The sequence below is a fragment of the Xyrauchen texanus genome, chromosome 2, assembly GCF_025860055.1.
Source record: "Xyrauchen texanus isolate HMW12.3.18 chromosome 2, RBS_HiC_50CHRs, whole genome shotgun sequence".
Classification (NCBI taxonomy): Eukaryota; Metazoa; Chordata; class Actinopteri; order Cypriniformes; family Catostomidae; genus Xyrauchen; species Xyrauchen texanus.
The window spans coordinates 63,537,778-63,558,836 of NC_068277.1; positions in this window are offsets into that span (position 1 = coordinate 63,537,778).

The window sequence follows — 21,059 nt, forward strand, 5'->3', positions numbered from 1 at the left end:
CTAATTTTCTGAGATTCTGAATTTGGGGTTTTCATAAGCTGTAAGCCATAATCATCAAAATTATATCAAATAAAGGCTTGAAATATCTTACTTTGCTTGTAATGAGTCTATATAATATATTAGTTTCACCTTTTAAGTTGAATTACTGAAATTAATGAACTTTTGCACGATATTCTAATTTTTCGAGTTTCACCTGTATATAATTAAATTGTATATGTTAATATGTATATATTAAGTATTATCTAATCTAATGTAATATACACAAAAAAGGTTAGTATAAGGGTTAGATTTAGGGGTAGGAGTCGGGTTATGGCTGAACAATACAATGTATAATGTGCTCAATATCTTCCCCGATGGACCACCACCTTGTTACGTTGGAGAGGCTTGTTTGTTCCAATGATCCAAAGAGCAAAGCCGTCAGGAACATATGCTCCCAGTAGTGTCACCCATAGCGGTAAGGTCGAAGGGGAGGTTCCAGACTAAGAGTGGTCCACCACCACTACTACCACCAAGTCTTCAATGGTGGACCAGGTGAAAGATATGTATTGATATGGAATCAATTCACACAATGGCTGTGAAGGTGGAATAAGGCTGCAGCAGGCCTTCAAGTTCCAATTGTCTTGGATTCCTTGCCATTGGAGTAAGCTTGAAGTACTGTCAAGGGTCACGTGTCTGCTGGTGTGCAACAGCACTCGCACATCAAACCAACTCATGTACAAGGCATCTTCCAACAATAATCAATATTGGTGGTTACCTGAGGATTCGCTCACCTAAGTCATGCAGCAATCGGTTACGCGCAAAGGGGCCAGGATTGTGCATCTGGAAGCTCTCAGTTTGGACTCGGCATGCATGTGGGGGATGTTTGATACAGTCATTGATCTCTTGGAGAAGAGCTCTTTGGCAGCTGCATCCACGACTGAGCAGCCCTTTTTAAGATTAACTCTTCTCACCCCACATGGGGAGGATGCTGGAAAAGATGCCCCAAACATAGTCTGGTTTGAACTATCTGCTCTGGATAACCGTGTCTTGAGGAATCACCAATTAGTGGTCAGAAAAATGTGCAAACTATTAAATTTGGAACATGGAACATCAGAACCCTAACGGACAGCTTGAACAGACCAGAAAGAACAACAGCTCTGGTCGCCCGTGAGCTTGGGAAATACAACCTAGACGTTTCTCTCAGTGAAACCAGGAGAGCAGAGAAGGCCAGTTGAGGGAAGAAAAAGGAGGAAACACCTCCTTTTGGAAGGGAAGCCTTCCAGATCAATCAAGAATTCATGGAGTTGGATTTGCTATCAAGAACACCCTCCTTCCGAAACTGACCGAACTCCCCGTTGGTTTCAACGAACACCTGATTACACTGTGACTTCATCTTGCAAAAAACAAAAGGCGACTGTCATCGGTGCCTACGCTCCCACGCTCGATGCTGAAGACAAAGTAAAGGAAAAATGTATGCGCAAGTGGATTCAATCCTTGCCTGCATTCGAAAAGAAGATAAAATCATCCTGCTTGGATACTTCAATGCAAGAGCTGGAAGGGAGCACAACCTCTGGAAAGGAACCATAGGTAAGAATGGCATTGGAAATGTTAATTCTAATAGAACTCTTCTTTTACCTAAATGTGTGGAACATGATCTCGTCATCACTAATACCTTGTTCCGACAGAAGAACTTATATATAGTCTCATGGCAACATTCACGGTCAAAGCATTGGCACTTGATTTACTACATCATTGTCAGATCCAGGGATCGAAACGAAGTTCTCCATACAAGAGCTATCACTGGAGCTGATGATTGTTGGACAGACCATCGATTTAATCCAGCATCAGGATCGAAATCCGACCACATAGAAAGATTCATAAGAAGATTATGATCGACAAATACAATGTTGAAGCATTCAAAAACATTACAAAGAAGACAATTCCAGCAATGCCTTGAACAACAACTGCCATTCAAATATCCAGATGAGGTTGAAGAGCATTGGAACCTGTTGAAGAATGCCATCACTTCAACATGCAAAGAGATCATTGGAATTCAAACCCAGAAACATCAACACTCAATCTCAGAAAAGCTCCAACAACTTATTGATGAAAAACACTAGGCCTTCAGAGCTCTCCAAGCAGATCCAAACTCTAAGGAGAAGCAAAGCAGACACCAGAAATGCAAGACATGCAAATTTCTACAGAAGACAACACGTAACTTGAAAGACCTTTGGTTGACAAACAAGGTTCGAGAAATCCAATATTTAGCAGACACGAACGATAGCAGAGGTTTTTACACTGCCACCAATGCCATCTACAGACCAACAACGAATGAACAAGCACCTCTACAAAGCCGAGATGGAGGTACTCTCCTGAAGTCCAAGGAAGAAATCAACCAGCAATGGAAGGAACATTTTGAAGAATTCCTCAATTTTCATTCTGACGTTGATGAAAATATCATTATCCAGCACCTTCCATTTGATGAAAATATCATTCTCCAGCACCTTCCATGTCAGACTATGGAAGAAACCCTGAATAATACCCTGACTTTGATCAAAGTCTGAGATGTCCCAGTGATGAACAATCTCCAACCACCTGTTATTGAGCTACAAACTCAAGTACTCAAAAATGCTACAGCTTTGGCTAGCTGGGAAATTACCACTCCACCCCTGCTGACATTCACTGTGAGATACAGCATCATCTGAAATGTGCAGCAGCAGGTTTTGAATGTCTAAGAGGACGAGTCTTTCAGAAATGGGACTTGAAGAATGAAACCTAAATCCTTGTGTACAAGGCAGTTGTCTTGTCCACTGTTTTAAATGGATCAGAAACCTGGGTCACCTACAGGAGGCACCTTAACCATCTGGAAGGCTTCCACCAACATTGTCTTCACTTACATTATGAAGATTTGCTGGGAAGACTACAGAACCAGTGTCAGTGTCCCTGATGAAGCCATGTCCACCAGCATTGAAGCGATCATCAACAAAAATCATCTTCGCTGGGCAGGCCATGTGCTCTAAATGGACAACAGTAGACTTCCAAAACAGGTCTTCTACGGTAAGCTCAAGGAAGGAAAATAATCAAGTGAAGGACAGAAGTGTTACAAAGACATCCTTAAAGCAACATTCAACAACAGCAACATCAATGTTAACAGATGGGAAACTCTTGCCCAAGAGAGAAATACCTTGAGAACGCTTGTTTAATCAAGGAGTGGAATACTTTGAACAACACAGGAGGAAACAAGTGGAAGAATAGAGAGCAAAAAGGAAAGCATGAGTCAAGTCCCTTCTCCCCACATGTTTAAGGGTGTTCTTACTGCATCAAGATATGTGCAGCAGGGATTGGACTCATAAGCCATATCCATACACATCAACAAAGCCAATGATGATGGATGAAAATCATCCTCGATCACGAGGGATAGCCAAGAGAGAGATACTGCACTATAAAAATATAATATAATAATGAGCATATAATCATCTCTGTAGTTAGTTGTATATATTACATCATGTTACTGTATATAATGTTCTATCATATGAATGGATATTATATTATATTCAGAAAGGTTAGTTTTAATATGTAACATTTTTCAATAACAAAGCATTGAGGCTGATGGCACCACTACCTGTCTGTGAAGCCCCAGTCGTGGGTTGTGTTTCAGCCGTCTGTACATTACCAATCACGGCTGTTTTAAAACTTTCTGCTTAACTTAGCAACTCCTGTGATGTTTCCAGCAAACAAATCAAGCACTGTAATAAGCTGCAGCAATATTCCTGTGGCCCGAGAATGCTGGGAGCACTCCAGAGATGCTTTTAAAGGTTTGGCAGACAAACACGGTTAGCAGCGAGTTCGATTAGAGGAAATGTTTACTGGGCTCTCCAACTAACACACTGCTTGTGAGTGTGTGTGTGTGTGTGGGGGGGTTGTTGTTGCCTACATTGTGGTTACCTAATGTCCCCACAAGGAACGTAAAACCTTAAATGTCTGACAATGTGGGGAGAAACCAGCGGTGCCCACTACGAGATTATAGTCATTGTGATTATTACAAGCCAAAAAATGATTTCCAATGAAAACAGAATGCAATATATGACAGTGGCAAATAACCTACACAATGGAACAATTAACAACAAATACAATGAGGGCTCCAGACTAAATGGTCACATGTTGTCATAGGTAGCACTGGTGCAACTACAAAACTGAGTAAGTGCTACTATTTCTGTTGCATACGGGAAATGGCAAAAGTCAAACACTCCATCAAAGTGTGACGAAACAGCAGCGCCCCATGAAATCATGGACAGTTCGTTTATATTGTTTTGCAAAACGGTTTCAACTGTGCAACGATGAAAACCAGCTTCCGAAAGTCCGTGTACCCTGAAATCAACCCCATACTTCCGTACCACATTTGTACGGAAACCAGGACGTTATCACATTACTACATAGAAACTGGTGTTAATCTTTACTTGAGTGAAAGTATTGCTATTGAAGAAGTAATTAACTTGAGTGTATGACTCAAGTAAAAGGAAATAAGTTGTTTGCTGAAAAACTACTCAAGTGATTACAAGTTACTTTAATGAAAGTTTTATTAGGATATATTAATCACAACTACAGTCAAGATTTTAAAGCATGCTTTACTGTCAAATATGCCACCTTCCATATCACTATTATTATTGCTTTATGTCATTTGTATGTATTTACTGCTCTCATAGACTAACAAGTCTAGGGCCCTGACAATGATTTAAAAACACAATGCACAGTTAAATAAATAAGAACAGCACAGAAAATATAGAACAAGATCTGTGTCGCCAATGCACTTCTGTGTGTAAGTGTGTTCGTTCTGCCTCAAGGGTTACACAGAGAAACACACTTACACTTAAAACTTACCAAACAACACACACACACACACACACACACACACACACACACACACACACACACACACACACACACACACACGCATATGTTGGTCTACCTATCATTATGAGGACATAATGGTTTTTATACTGTACAAACTATAGATTATATCCTCTAAACCTAACACAACCCCTAAACCTAACCCTCACAGAAAACTTTCTGCATTTTTACATTTTCAATAAAACATTGTTTAGTATGATTTTTAAGCGATTTGAATTATGGGGACACTAGAACTGTCCTCATAAATCACATTTATAGCATAATACCCTTGTAATTACTAATTTGTAACTTACAAAATTGTCCTCCTAAATCAAAAAAACACGCACACACACACACACACACATACACACACACGTACATGCATGTACACTTGTAGGCTGTTTAAGGACGACTCTGCCTAAGGTTTTTGGGCATCAGATGCAGGAAAACAGAATGATTTAATGTGGAGTGAAACAGCTGAGAGAGAGAGAGAGAGAGAGAGAGAGAGAGAGAGAGAGAGAGAGAGAGAGAGAGAGCAGCTTCAGTTTAATCAAGCATTGCTACTGCGATTATCTACTAATTATTATTGAGCAATAATGTGATTTATACTAACACAAACTAAAAAGGGTCCAGTTTACCACGAGACTTTAGTACCCCAATGGCTAATTAAGTTGGCTTGTGAGAGCCAACTTACTGAAATCCTATTTAAACTTATTATTAGTGGTGCTTGCAAAGCATCACTATTGTAATCTCACATACTTATTATTTTTATTTTTATTAGTGGTGCTTGCAAAGCATCACTATTGTAATCTCACATACTTATTATTTTTATTATTTTTAGTGGTGCTTGCAAAGCATCACTATTGTAATCTCACATACTTATTATTAGTGGTGCTTGCAAAGCATCACTATTGTAATCTCACATACTTATTAGTGGTGCTTGCAAAGCATCACTATTGTAATCTCACATACTTATTAGTGGTGCTTGCAAAGCATCACTATTGTAATCTCACATACTTATTATTAGTGGTGCTTGCAAAGCATCACTATTGTAATCTCACATACTTATTAGTGGTGCTTGCAAAGCATCACTATTGTAATCTCACATACTTATTAGTGGTGCTTGCAAAGCATCACTATTGTAATCTCACATACTTATTAGTGGTGCTTGCAAAGCATCACTATTGTAATCTCACATACTTATTATTAGTGGTGCTTGCAAAGCATCACTATTGTAATCTCACATACTTATTAGTGGTGCTTGCAAAGCATCACTATTGTAATCTCACATACTTATTAGTGGTGCTTGCAAAGCATCACTATTGTAATCTCACATACTTATTATTAGTGGTGCTTGCAAAGCATCACTATTGTAATCTCACATACTTATTAGTGGTGCTTGCAAAGCATCACTATTGTAATCTCACATACTTATTATTAGTGGTGCTTGCAAAGCATCACTATTGTAATCTCACATACTTATTATTATACTTTTTATTTTTATTTTTATTTTTATTTTTATATCTCTTAACAAAACTTCCGCACCTAACTCGTCCCGCACCGTTTGGCGTAGACCCACGAATGATGTGTCAAATCGAACGGCCTATTCAGGACACATGTGCTATGACTTTTATCAGCGATCGGGGGTACGGTATTTGCCCCAGGGGCAAAAAAACGGCCGAAAAATCCCATAGACTTAACATTGAGACAAACTTTGACGCGTCACAGCTCCAAGCGAGGATTTCGTAGAAACGTGTGATTTGCCACATTTGAAGAGGCTGGCAGGCTCTGTAAGAGCATACCTCAATATGGGGTAAAAGTTGCACCCCTGGGGGCCAGGAGCTGCCCAAAAATGCCCCAATTGACTTATAATGGTGTAGGACGGCCCATGAAATGAAAAGGCATAGGGATTTGTATTGAACATAGCTCTGGATCACAGTGTCATAGAGACGAGGGGTGGGCTCATTTTACTCAGACAACCAATCAGTCTCTCTGGATCATTGTGAAGCTATCAAGCCACGCCCTAGCAACCATTAAGAGCACCTTAGCAACAAGTCCCATACACTTCTATTGAAAAAGATCAAAGGGATATCTCCGGATAGAAGTGTCATAGAAACACAAGGGTGGTCTCGTTTGACTCGGGACAGCAAACAGCCAATCATGCATCACTTCAACACTTCCTTGCCCCTCCCTAGCAACCATTGTCGAGCACCTTAACAACCAAAATCCATAGAGGGATATCTTCCATTCTGAATGTCACAGAGGCATGGGAGTTGGTTTATATCATTCATACTGACAAGCAGCCTTTGGAGATTCATGATTGGCAGCTGCCAAGCCACTCCCTAGCAACTACACAGAGTACCCTAGCAACCGTTTAGCAGTAACTATATCTCTGCACCAGAAAATCAGAGAGACTTCTGGGTTGATTTATTTCAATCAGGATGGCAAGGAGACTTGATAAGTATCACTATGTTAACTGCCTAGCAACCAGATGGGGTTACCCTAGCAACCGAGTAACAAATCACATATCTCTGCATCAGAAAAACGTAGAGACTTCCGGGTTCACTTATTTCAATCAGGATGGCAAGGACACTTCATTAGTATCACTATGGTAACTGCCTAGCAACCAGATGGGCTTACCCTAGCAACCGAGTAACAAATCACATATCTCTGCATCACAAAAACATAGAGACTTCCGGGTTGACTTATTTCAATCAGGATGGCAAGGACACTTGATAAGTATCACTATGTTAACTTCCTAGCAACCACATGGGGTTACCCTAGCAACCGAGTAACAAATCACATATCTCTGCATCAGAAAAACGTAGAGACTTCCGGGTTGACTTATTTCAATCAGGATGGCAAGGACACTTCATTAGTATCACTATGGTAACTGCCTAGCAACCACATGAGCTTACCCTAGCAACCGAGTAACAAATCACATATCTCTGCATCAGAAAAACGTACAGACTTCCGGGTTGACTTATTTCAATCAGGATGGCAAGGACACTTGATTAGTATCACTATGATTACTGCCTAGCAACCAGATGGGGTTACCCTAGCAACCGAGTAACAAATCACATATCTCTGCACCAAAACATAGTACTGACTTCCGGGTTGATTTATTTCACTCAGGATGGCAAGGACACTTCATTACTATCACTATGGTAACTGCCTAGCAACCAGATGGGGTTACCCTAGCAACCGAGAAACAAATCACATATCTCGGCACCAGAAAAGAGTACAGACTTCCAGGTTGATTTATTTCAACCAGGATGGCAAGGACACTTCATTAGTATCAATATGGTAACTGCCTAGCAACCACATGGGGTTACCCTAGCAACCGAGTAACAAATCACATATCTCTGCATCAGAAAAACGTAGATACTTCTGGGTTGACTTATTTCAATCAGGATGGCAAGGACACTTGATTACTATCACTATGGTAACTGCCTAGCAACCAGATGGGGTTACCCTAGCAACCGAGTAACAAATCACATATCTCTGCACCACAAAATAGTACTGACTTCCGGGTTGATTTATTTCACTCAGGATCGCAAGGACACTTGATTACTATCACTATGGTAACTGCCTAGCAACCAGATGGGGTTACCCTAGCAACCGAGAAACAAATCACATATCTCGGCACCAGAAAAGAGTACAGACTTCCGGGTTGATTTATTTCACTCAGGATCGCAAGGACACTTGATTACTATCACTATGGTAACTGCCTAGCAACCAGATGGGGTTACCCTAGCAACCGAGAAACAAATCACATATCTCGGCACCAGAAAAGAGTACAGACTTCCGGGTTGATTTATTTCAACCAGGATGGCAAGGACACTTCATTAGTATCAATATGGTAACTGCCTAGCAACCAGATGGGGTTACCCTAGCAACCGAGTAACAAATCACATATCTCTGCACCAGAAAACACTACAGACTTCCGGGTTGACTTATTTCACTCAGGATGGAAAGGACCCATGTATTGTATTACCTTGGTAACTGCATAGCAACCACATGGGCTTACCCTAGCAACCGAGTAAAAAATCACATATTTCTGCACCAGAAAATCGTACAGACTTCTGGGCTGATTTATTTATGACCGTAATTTTTTTTCTTTTCAAGTTACAACATGCTGTTTGACGAGTTTTGCCACGGCAAGCACCACTCACATTTTCTTCAGGAAATATACCTATCTAGTTATACTTTTTCTTTTTCTTTTTATTTTTATTTTTATATCTCTTAACAAAACTTCGGCACCTAACTCGTCCCGCACCGTTTGGCGTAGACCCACGAATGAGGTGTCAAATCGAACGGCCTATTGAGGACACGTGTGCTATGACTTTTATAAGCGATCGGAGTACGGTATTTGCCCCAGGGGCAAAAAGCGGCCGAAAAATCCCATAGACTTAACATTGAGACAAACTTTGACGCGTCACAGCTCCAAGCGAGGATTTCGTACAAACGTGTGATTTGCCACATTTGAAGAGGCTGGCAGGCTCTGTAAGAGCATACCTCAATATGGGGTAAAAGTTGCACCCCTGGGGGCAGGAGCTGCCCAAAAATGCCCCAATTGACTTATAATGGTGTAGGACGGCCCATGACATGAAAAGGCATAGGGATTTGTATTGAACATAGCTCTGGATCACAGTGTCATAGAGACGAGGGGGTGGGCTCATTTTACTCAGACGACCAATCAGTCTCTCAGGATCATTGTGAAGCTATCAAGCCACGCCCTAGCAACCATTAAGAGCACCTTAGCAACAACTCCCATACACTTCTATTGAAACAGATCAAAGGGATATCTCCGGATAGAAGTGTCATAGAAACACAAGGGTGGTCTCGTTTGACTCGGGACAGCAAACAGCCAATCATGCATCAAATCAACACTTCCTAGCCCCTCCCTAGCAACCATTGTCAAGCACCTTAACAACCAAAATCCATAGAGGGATATCTTCCATTCTGAATGTCACAGAGGCATGGGAGTTGGTTTATATCATTCATACTGACAAGCAGCCTTTGGAGATTCATGATTGGCAGCTGCCAAGCCACTCCCTAGCAACTACACAGAGTACCCTAGCAACCGTTTAGCAGTAAATATATCTCTGCACCAGAAAATCAGAGAGACTTCTGGGTTGATTTATTTCAATCAGGATGGCAAGGACACTTGATTAGTATCACTATGGTAACTGCCTAGCAACCAGATGGGGTTACCCTAGCAACCGAGTAACAAATCACATATCTCTGCATCAGAAAAACGTAGAGACTTCCGGGTTGACTTATTTCAATCAGGATGGAAAGGAGACTTCATTAGTATCACTATGGTAACTGCCTACCAACCAGATGGGCTTACCCTAGCAACCGAGTAACAAATCACATATCTCTGCATCACAAAAACATAGAGACTTCCGGGTTGACTTATTTCAATCAGGATGACAAGGACACTTCATTAGTATCACTATGGTAACTGCCTAGCAACCACATGGGGTTACCCTAGCAACCGAGTAACAAATCACATATCTCTGCACCAGAAAACAGTACAGATTTTTGGGTTGACTTATTTCACTCAGGATGGAAAGGAGCCATGTATTGTATTACCTTGCTAACTGCATAGCAACCACATGGGCTTACCCTAGCAACCTAGTAACAAATCACATATTTCTGCACCAGAAAATTATACAGACTTCTGGGTTGATTTATTTATGACCACAATTTCTGTTCTTTTCAAGCAGGCTATTTGACGAGTTTTGCCACGGCAAGCACCACTCACATTTTCTTCAGGAAATGTACCTATCTAGTTATACTTTTTATTAGTGGTGCTTGCAAAGCATCACTATTGTAATCTCACATACTTATTATACTTTTTTTTATTTTTATTTTTATTTTTATTTTTATATCTCTTAACAAAACTTCGGCACCTAACTCGTCCCGCACCGTTTGGCGTAGACCCACGAATGAGGTGTCAAATCGAACGGCCTATTGAGGACACATGTGCTATGACTTTTATAAGCGATCGGGGGTACGGTATTTGCCCCAGGGGCAAAAAAGCGGCCGAAAAATCCCATAGACTTAACATTGAGACAAACTTTGACGCGTCACAGCTCCAAGCGAGGATTTCGTAGAAACGTGTGATTTGCCACATTTGAAGAGGCTGGCAGGCTCTGTAAGAGCATACCTCAATATGGGGTAAAAGTTGCACCCCTGGGGGCAGGAGCTGCCCAAAAATGCCCCAATTGACTTATAATGGTGTAGGACGGCCCATGAAATGAAAAGGCATAGGGATTTGTATTGAACATAGCTCTGGATCACAGTGTCATAGAGACGAGGGGTGGGCTCATTTTACTCAGACAACCAATCAGTCTCTCTGGATCATTGTGAAGCTATCAAGCCACGCCCTAGCAACCATTAAGAGCACCTTAGCAACAAGTCCCATAGACTTCTATTGAAAAAGATCAAAGGGATATCTCCGGATAAAAGTGTCATAGAAACACAAGGGTGGTCTCGTTTGACTCGGGACAGCAAACAGCCAATCATGCATCACTTCAACACTTCCTAGCCCCTCCCTAGCAACCATTGTCGAGCACCTTAACAACCAAAATCCATAGAGGGATATCTTCCATTCTGAATGTCACAGAGGCATGGGAGTTGGTTTATATCATTCATACTGACAAGCAGCCTTTGGAGATTCATGATTGGCAGCTGCCAAGCCACTCCCTAGCAACTACACAGAGTACCCTAGCAACCGTTTAGCAGTAACTATATCTCTGCACCAGAAAATCAGAGAGACTTCTGGGTTGATTTATTTCAATCAGGATGGCAAGGACACTTGATAAGTATCACTATGTTAACTGCCTAGCAACCAGATGGGGTTACCCTAGCAACCGAGTAACAAATCACATATCTCTGCATCAGAAAAACGTAGAGACTTCCGGGTTGACTTATTTCAATCAGGATGGCAAGGACACTTCATTAGTATCACTATGGTAACTGCCTAGCAACCAGATGGGCTTACCCTAGCAACCGAGTAACAAATCACATATCTCTGCATCACAAAAACATAGAGACTTCCGGGTTGACTTATTTCAATCAGGATGGCAAGGACACTTGATAAGTATCACTATGTTAACTTCCTAGCAACCAGATGGGGTTACCCTAGCAACCGAGTAACAAATCACATATCTCTGCATCAGAAAAACGTAGAGACTTCCGGGTTGACTTATTTCAATCAGGATGGCAAGGACACTTCATTAGTATCACTATGGTAACTGCCTAGCAACCACATGAGCTTACCCTAGCAACCGAGTAACAAATCACATATCTCTGCATCAGAAAAGCGTACAGACTTCGGGTTGACTTATTTCAATCAGGATTGCAAGGACACTTGATTAGTATCACTATGATTACTGCCTAGCAACCAGATGGGGTTACCCTAGCAACCGAGTAACAAATCACATATCTCTGCACCAGAAAATAGTACTGACTTCGGGTTGATTTATTTCACTCAGGATGGCAAGGACACTTCATTACTATCACTATGGTAACTGCCTAGCAACCAGATGGGGTTACCCTAGCAACCGAGAAACAAATCACATATCTCGGCACCAGAAAAGAGTACAGACTTCCGGGTTGATTTATTTCACTCAGGATCGCAAGGACACTTGATTACTATCACTATGGTAACTGCCTAGCAACCAGATGGGGTTACCCTAGCAACCGACAAACAAATCACATATCTCGGCACCAGAAAAGAGTACTGACTTACGGGTTGATTTATTTCAACCAGGATGGCAAGGACACTTCATTAGTATCAATATGGTAACTGCCTAGCAACCAGATGGGGTTACCCTAGCAACCGAGTAACAAATCACATATCTCTGCACCAGAAAAGAGTAGTGACTTCGGGTTGACTTATTTCACTCAGGATGGCAAGGACACTTCATTAGTATCACTATGGTAACTGCCTAGCAACAAGGACGGGTTACCCTAGCAACCAAATAACAAATCACATATCTCTGCATCACAAAAGCGTAGAGACTTCGGGTTGACTTATTTCAATCAGGATGGCAAGGAGACTTCATTAGTATCACTATGGTATCTGCCTAGCAACCAGATGGGGTTACCCTAGCAACCGAGTAACAAATCGCATATCTCTGCATCAGAAAAACTTAGAGACTTCCGGGTTGACTTATTTCAATCAGGATGGCAAGGACACTTGATTAGTATCACTATGGTAACTGCCTAGCAACCAGATGGGGTTACCCTAGCAACCGAGTTACAAATCACATATTTCTGCACCAGAAAATCGTACAGACTTCTGGGTTGATTTATTTACAGACTTCTGGGTTGATTTATTTATGACCATAATTTTTCTTCTTTTCAATTTATAACATGCTGTTTGACTGAGTTTTGCCACGCCAAGCACCACTCACATTTTCTTCAGGAAATGTACCTATCTAGTTTTTTATTTTTATTTTATATCTCTTAACAAAACTTCGGCACCTAACTCGTCCCGCACCGTTTGGCGTAGACCCACGAATGAGGTATCAAATCGAACGGCCTATTGAGGACACGTGTGCTATGACTTTTATAAGCGATCGGAGTACGGTATTTGCCCCAGGGGCAAAAAAGCGGCCGAAAAATCCCATAGACTTAACATTGAGACAAACTTTGACGCGTCACAGCTCCAAGCGAGGATTTCGTAGAAACGTGTGATTTGCCACATTTGAAGAGGCTGGCAGGCTCTGTAAGAGCATACCTCAATATGGGGTAAAAGTTGCACCCTGGGGGCAGGAGCTGCCCAAAAATGCCCCAATTGACTTATAATGGTGTAGGACGGCCCATGAAATGAAAAGGCATAGGGATTTGTATTGAACATAGCTCTGGATCACAGTGTCATAGAGACGAGGGGTGGGCTCATTTTACTCAGACGACCAATCAGTCTCTCAGGATCATTGTGAAGCTATCAAGCCACGCCCTAGCAACCATTAAGAGCACCTTAGCAACAAGTCCCATAGACTTCTATTGAAAAAGATCAAAGGGATATCTCCGGATAGAAGTGTCATAGAAACACAAGGGTGGTCTCGTTTGACTCGGGACAGCAAACAGCCAATCATGCATCACTTCAACACTTCCTAGCCCCTCCCTAGCAACCATTGTCGAGCACCTTAACAACCAAAATCCATAGAGGGATATCTTCCATTCTGAATGTCACAGAGGCATGGGAGTTGGTTTATATCATTCATACTGACAAGCAGCCTTTGGAGATTCATGATTGGCAGCTGCCAAGCCACTCCCTAGCAACTACACAGAGTACCCTAGCAACCGTTTAGCAGTAACTATATCTCTGCACCAGAAAATCAGAGAGACTTCTGGGTTGATTTATTTCAATCAGGATGGCAAGGAGACTTGATAAGTATCACTATGTTAACTGCCTAGCAACCAGATGGGGTTACCCTAGCAACCGAGTAACAAATCACATATCTCTGCATCAGAAAAACGTAGAGACTTCCGGGTTGACTTATTTCAATCAGGATGGCAAGGACACTTCATTAGTATCACTATGGTAACTGCCTAGCAACCAGATGGGCTTACCCTAGCAACCGAGTAACAAATCACATATCTCTGCATCACAAAAACATAGAGACTTCCGGGTTGACTTACTTCAATCAGGCTGGCAAGGACACTTGATTAGTATCACTATGGTAACTGCCTAGCAACCACATGGGCTTACCCTAGCAACCGAGTAACAAATCACATATCTCTGCACCACAAAATAGTACAGACCTCTGGGTTGATTTATTTCATTCAGGATGGCAAGGACACTTTATTACTATCACTATGGTAACTGCCTAGCAACCAGATGGGGTTACCCTAGCAACCAAGTAACAAATCACATATCTCTGCACCAGAAAATATCACAGACCTCTGGGTTGATTTATTTCACTCAGGATGGCAAGGACACTTGATTACTATCACTATGGTAACTGCCTAGCAACCAGATGGGGTTACCCTAGCAACCGAGTAACAAATCACATATCTCTGCACTAGAAAACAGTAGAGACTTCCGGGTTGACTTATTTTACTCAGGATGGCAAGGAGACTTCATTAGTATCACTATGGTAACTGCCTAGCAACCATATGGGGTTACCCTAGCAACCAAGTAACAAATCACATATCTCTGCATCAGAAAACGTAGATACTTCTGGGTTGGTTTATTTCAATCAGGATGGCAAAGACACTTGATTATGATCACTATGGTAACTGCCTAGCAACAAGGAGAGGTTACCCTAGCAACCGAGTAACAAATCACATATCTCTGCACCAGAAAATTGAAGAGAATTCTGGGTTGATTTATTTTAATCAGGATGGCCAGGAGACTTGATTAGTATCACTATGGTAACTGCCTAGAAACCAGATGGGGTTAACCTAGCAACCGAGTAACAAATCACATATCTTTCCACCAGAAATTTGTAGAGATTTCGGGTTGACTTATTTCACTCAGGATGGCAAGGAGACTTCATTACTATCACTATGGTAACTGCCTAGCAACCATATGGGGTTACCCTAGCAACCAAGTAACAAATCACATATCTCTGCATCAGAAAAACGTACAGACTTCTGGGTTGGTTTATTTCACTCAGGATGGCAAGGAGACCTGATTACTATCACTATGGTAACTGCCTAGCAACCAGATGGGGTTACCCTAGCAACCGAGTAACAAATCACATATCTCTGCACTACAAAACAGTAGAGACTTCCGGGTTGACTTATTTTACTCAGGATGGCAAGGACACTTCATTAGTATCACTATGGTAACTGCCTAGCAACCAGATGGGGTTACCCTAGCAACCGAGTAAGAAATCACATATCTCTGCACCAGAAAACACTACAGACTTCCGGGTTGACTTATTTCACTCAGGATGGAAAGGAGCCATGTGTTGTATTACCTTGGTAACTGCATAGCAACCACTTGGGCTTACCCTAGCAACCGAGTAACAAATCACATATTTCTGCACCAGAAAATCGTACAGACTTCTGGTTTGATTTATTTATGACCATAATTTTTGTTCTTTTCAAGTTATAGCATGCTGTTTCACGAGTTTTGCCACGACAAGCACCACTCACATTTTCTTCAGGAAATGTACCTATCTTGTTCCGCTTATTCTTCTTAGCGGTGAAATTTCTATATCTAACTCCTCCTAGAGCTTTAACTCCACATACTCCAAACTCGGCTCAGACACTCAAACTGTTCTGACTCGAGTTGCTATATCTTTTCTAACTGATCGGACTTACGGTTTTCCTAAAAATGACGATCAAACTCGGAAAAAACTCCCATTGACTTAACATTGCGGAATGTTCAGAAATTTAAATCCCAACTGACATTTTCACACACACAGACAAAAAGGGCCTGTCAGCCCTGCATCTCTCCCTCTCTCTCTCCCTCAGAGGATTTCTTTTATCAAGCAGCCAAAAAGTAATGACCTAAAATCTTCATAGCCACACGCTAAAACATGCTAAAAACGTGCTAGCATCTATCTGAGGGTCAATATCTATCTATCTATCTATCTATCTATCTATCTATCTATCTATCTATCTATCTATCTATCTATCTATCTATCTATCTATCTATCTATCTATCTATCTGTCTATCTAGCAACTAAGTTAAACTTTTTTAACACTACACTGTAGAACTGGCTCATTAGAGTCATTCATCTGGGAATCAGACTAAACTGGTCACACTGTATGTTTCACATTGTAGATTCAAAAGAACCGGCTCATTAGAGTCATTAATTTGGGAATCAGACTACACTGGTCACACTGTATTTTTCACATTGTAGATTCAAAAGAACCAGCTCATTAGAGTAATTTGTTTGGGAATCAGACTACCCTGGTCACAATGTATGTTTCACACTTTAGATTCAAAAGAACTGGCTTATTAGAGTCATTCATTTGGGAATCAGACTACAATGGTCACACTGTATGTTTCACATTGTAGATTCAAAAGAACTGGCTCATTAGAGTCATTAATTTGGGAATCAGACTACACTGGTCACACTGTATGTTTCACATTGTAGATTCAAAAGAACTGGATCATTAGAGTCATTTGTTTGGGAATCATGCTAACACATTTTAGATTCAAAAGAATTGGCTCATTAGAGTCATTAATTTGAGAATCAGACTACACTGGTCACACTGTATGTTTCACACTGTAGATTCAAAAGAACCGGCTCATTAGAGTAATTTGTTTGGAATCATGCTAACACATCATACCATCGCCTAGCGAAGTGCTAAAACATGCTAAAAACGTGTTAGCATCATTCTAACACATGCTAGCATCGCCTAGCGAAGTGCTAAAACATGCTAAAAACGTGCTAGCATCATGCTAACACATGCTAGCATCGCCTAGCAAAGTGCTAAAAAATGCTAAAAACGTGATAGCATCATGTTAACACATGCTAGCATCGCCTAGCGAAGTGCTAAAACATGCTAAAAACGTGCTAGCATCCTGCTAACACATGCTAGCATCGCCTAGCGAAGTGCTAAAAAATAATAAAAACATGCTAGCATTATGCTAACACATGCTAGCATCGCCTAGCGAGTGCTAAAAAATGCTAAAAACGTGTTAGCATCATGCTAACACATGCTTAGCATCGCCATCGAGTGCTAAAACATGCTAAAAACATGCTAGCATCATGCTTAACACATGCTAGCATCGCCTAGCGGAGTGCTAAAACATGCTAAAAAGTGTTAACATCATGTTAACACATGCTAGCTATCGCCTAGCGAAGTGCTTAAAACATGCTAAAAGCGTGCTAGCATCATGCTTAACACATGCTAGCATCGCCTAGCGAAGTCGCTAAAACATGCTAAAAACGTGCTAGCATCATGCTAACACATGCTAGCATTGCCTAGCGAAGTGCTAAAACATGCTAAAAACGTGGTAGCATCATGCTAACACATGCTAGCATCGCCTAGCGAAGTGCTAAAACATGCTAAAATCGTGCTAGCATCATGCTAACACATGCTAGCATCGCCTAGCGGAGTGCTAAAACATGCTAGCATCATGCTAACACATGTTAGCATCACCTAGCGAAGTGCTAAAACATGCTAAAAATGTGCTAGCATCATGCTAACCGATGCTAGCATCGCCAATCGAAGTGCTAAAAGATGCTAAAAACGTGCTAGCATCATGCTAACACATGCTAGTATCACCTAGCGAAGTACTAAAAAATGCTAAAAACGTGCTAGCATCTATCTGTCTGTCTATCTATCTATCTATCTATCTATCTGAGGGTCAATATCTATCTATCTATCTATCTATCTATCTATCTATTTGAGGGTCAATATCTATCTATCTATCTATCTGAGGGTAAATATTTTTCTATCTATATCTATCTATCTATTTGAGGGTCAATATCTATCTATCTATCTATCTATCTATCTATCTATCTATCTATCTATCTAGCAACTAAGTTAAACTTTTAACTACTTTAAACTACAAACTACTTTAAACTTTAAACTAATTTAAACTTTAAACTCATTTAAACTATAAACTACTTTAAACTTCAAACTACTTTAAACTATAAACTACTTTAAAATTCAAACTAATTTAAACTTTAGACTAATTTAAACTTTAGACTAATTTAAACTTTAAACTAATTTAAACTTCAAACTAATTTAAACTTCAAACTACTTTAAACTTCAAACTTTCTGGTCGAAACTTTCACAAGCCAACTTAAAGTTTGTCTCGACAAACTTTTTCTAGTTGTTTTTGGTTTCTTTGTTTTGAGCAATTTATAGACATTGATATTCTCTGAGAACTCTTATTATCTGACTTCTACACATTTTAGATTCAAAAGAATTGGCTCATTAGAGTCATTAATTTGAGAATCAGACTACACTGGTCACACTGTATGTTTCACACTGTAGATTCAAAAGAACCGGCTCATTAGAGTAATTTGTTTGGAATCATGCTAACACATCATACCATCGCCTAGCGAAGTGCTAAAACATGCTAAAAACGTGTTAGCATCATTCTAACACATGCTAGCATCGCCTAGCGAAGTGCTAAAACATGCTAAAAACGTGCTAGCATCATGCTAACACATGCTAGCATCGCCTAGCAAAGTGCTAAAAAATGCTAAAAACGTGATAGCATCATGTTAACACATGCTAGCATCGCCTAGCGAAGTGCTAAAACATGCTAAAAACGTGCTAGCATCCTGCTAACACATGCTAGCATCGCCTAGCGAAGTGCTAAAAAATAATAAAAACATGCTAGCATTATGCTAACACATGCTAGCATCGCCTAGCGAAGTGCTAAAAAATGCTAAAAACGTGTTAGCATCATGCTAACACATGCTAGCATCGCCATCGAAGTGCTAAAACATGCTAAAAACATGCTAGCATCATGCTAACACATGCTAGCATCGCCTAGCGGAGTGCTAAAACATGCTAAAAAGTGTTAACATCATGTTAACACATGCTAGCATCGCCTAGCGAAGTGCTAAAACATGCTAAAAACGTGCTAGCATCATGCTAACACATGCTAGCATCGCCTAGCGAAGTGCTAAAACATGCTAAAAACGTGCTAGCATCATGCTAACACATGCTTAGCATTGCCTAGCGAAGTGCTTAAAACATGCTAAAAGCGTGGTAGCATCATGCTTAACACATGCTTAGCATCGCCTAGCGAAGTGCTTAAAACATGCTTAAAATCGTGCTAGCATCATGCTTAACACATGCTAGCATCGCCTAGCGGAGTGCTAAAACATGCTAGCATCATGCTAACACATGTTAGCATCACCTAGCGAAGTGCTAAAACATGCTAAAAATGTGCTAGCATCATGCTAACCGATGCTAGCATCACCAATCGAAGTGCTAAAAGATGCTAAAAACGTGCTAGCATCATGCTAACACATGCTAGTATCACCTAGCGAAGTACTAAAAAATGCTAAAAACGTGCTAGCATCTATCTGTCTGTCTATCTATCTATCTATCTATCTGAGGGTCAATATCTATCTATCTATCTATCTATCTATCTATCTATCTATTTGAGGGTCAATATCTATCTATCTATCTATCTGAGGGTAAATATTTTTCTATCTATATCTATCTATCTATTTGAGGGTCAATATCTATCTATCTATCTATCTATCTATCTAGCAACTAAGTTAAACTTTTAACTACTTTAAACTACAAACTACTTTAAACTTTAAACTAATTTAAACTTTAAACTCATTTAAACTATAAACTACTTTAAACTTCAAACTACTTTAAACTATAAACTACTTTAAAATTCAAACTAATTTAAACTTTAGACTAATTTAAACTTTAGACTAATTTAAACTTTAAACTAATTTAAACTTCAAACTAATTTAAACTTCAAACTACTTTAAACTTCAAACTTTCTGGTCGAAACTTTCACAAGCCAACTTAAAGTTTGTCTCGACAAACTTTTTCTAGTTGTTTTTGGTTTCTTTGTTTTGAGCAATTTATAGACATTGATATTCTCTGAGAACTCTTATTATCTGACTTCTACACATCTTACAGCTTCTCAATTAAACATATCTTGTTTCAAGCATGTTTACATATTTTTACTGAAAAACCAGGAACATAATGGTTTGTTTTTGCAGTGTTACGAGTAAAAGCCGACAGAAACCTAAAATTCAGGACGAACTGTAGGAATCTTGATGGTTTTAAGGTGAGAATTTTTTAAATAATCTCACTTCTTCAGGCGGTTTAGTTGCCTACAGAAAGTCCGTCTGTAAAGCGAGATACGGGTCCGTTCTCCTGAAAAGAAAGCTGGATATGTACACACAATTCTCCGAGAGTGACAGTGACGTATCACCTTAAACACTCGTATTGATCCATAGCACACACTCCAGAAGTAGCGTTCGCTACAGCACAGGCATGTTGAGATTAGTCAGTGTGGAGAGTCTTTAAGTCTTTCTGGCAGATATTAAAGGAAATGTACACCCAAAATGAAATTTCTGCCATTATTTACTCACACTAATGTCATTCCAAACACATATGCTGTTATTTTATCCATAGGATTTTTGGTAAAATGCAATTCGTGCTGACCAGGGGCTGTGATAAAAGTAGTTCAGAACTGTGTGCTATATTTAAGGACTTCTGAAGTCATACGATAGCTTTGTGTGAGGAACAGACCCAATTTGAAGTTATGTAAA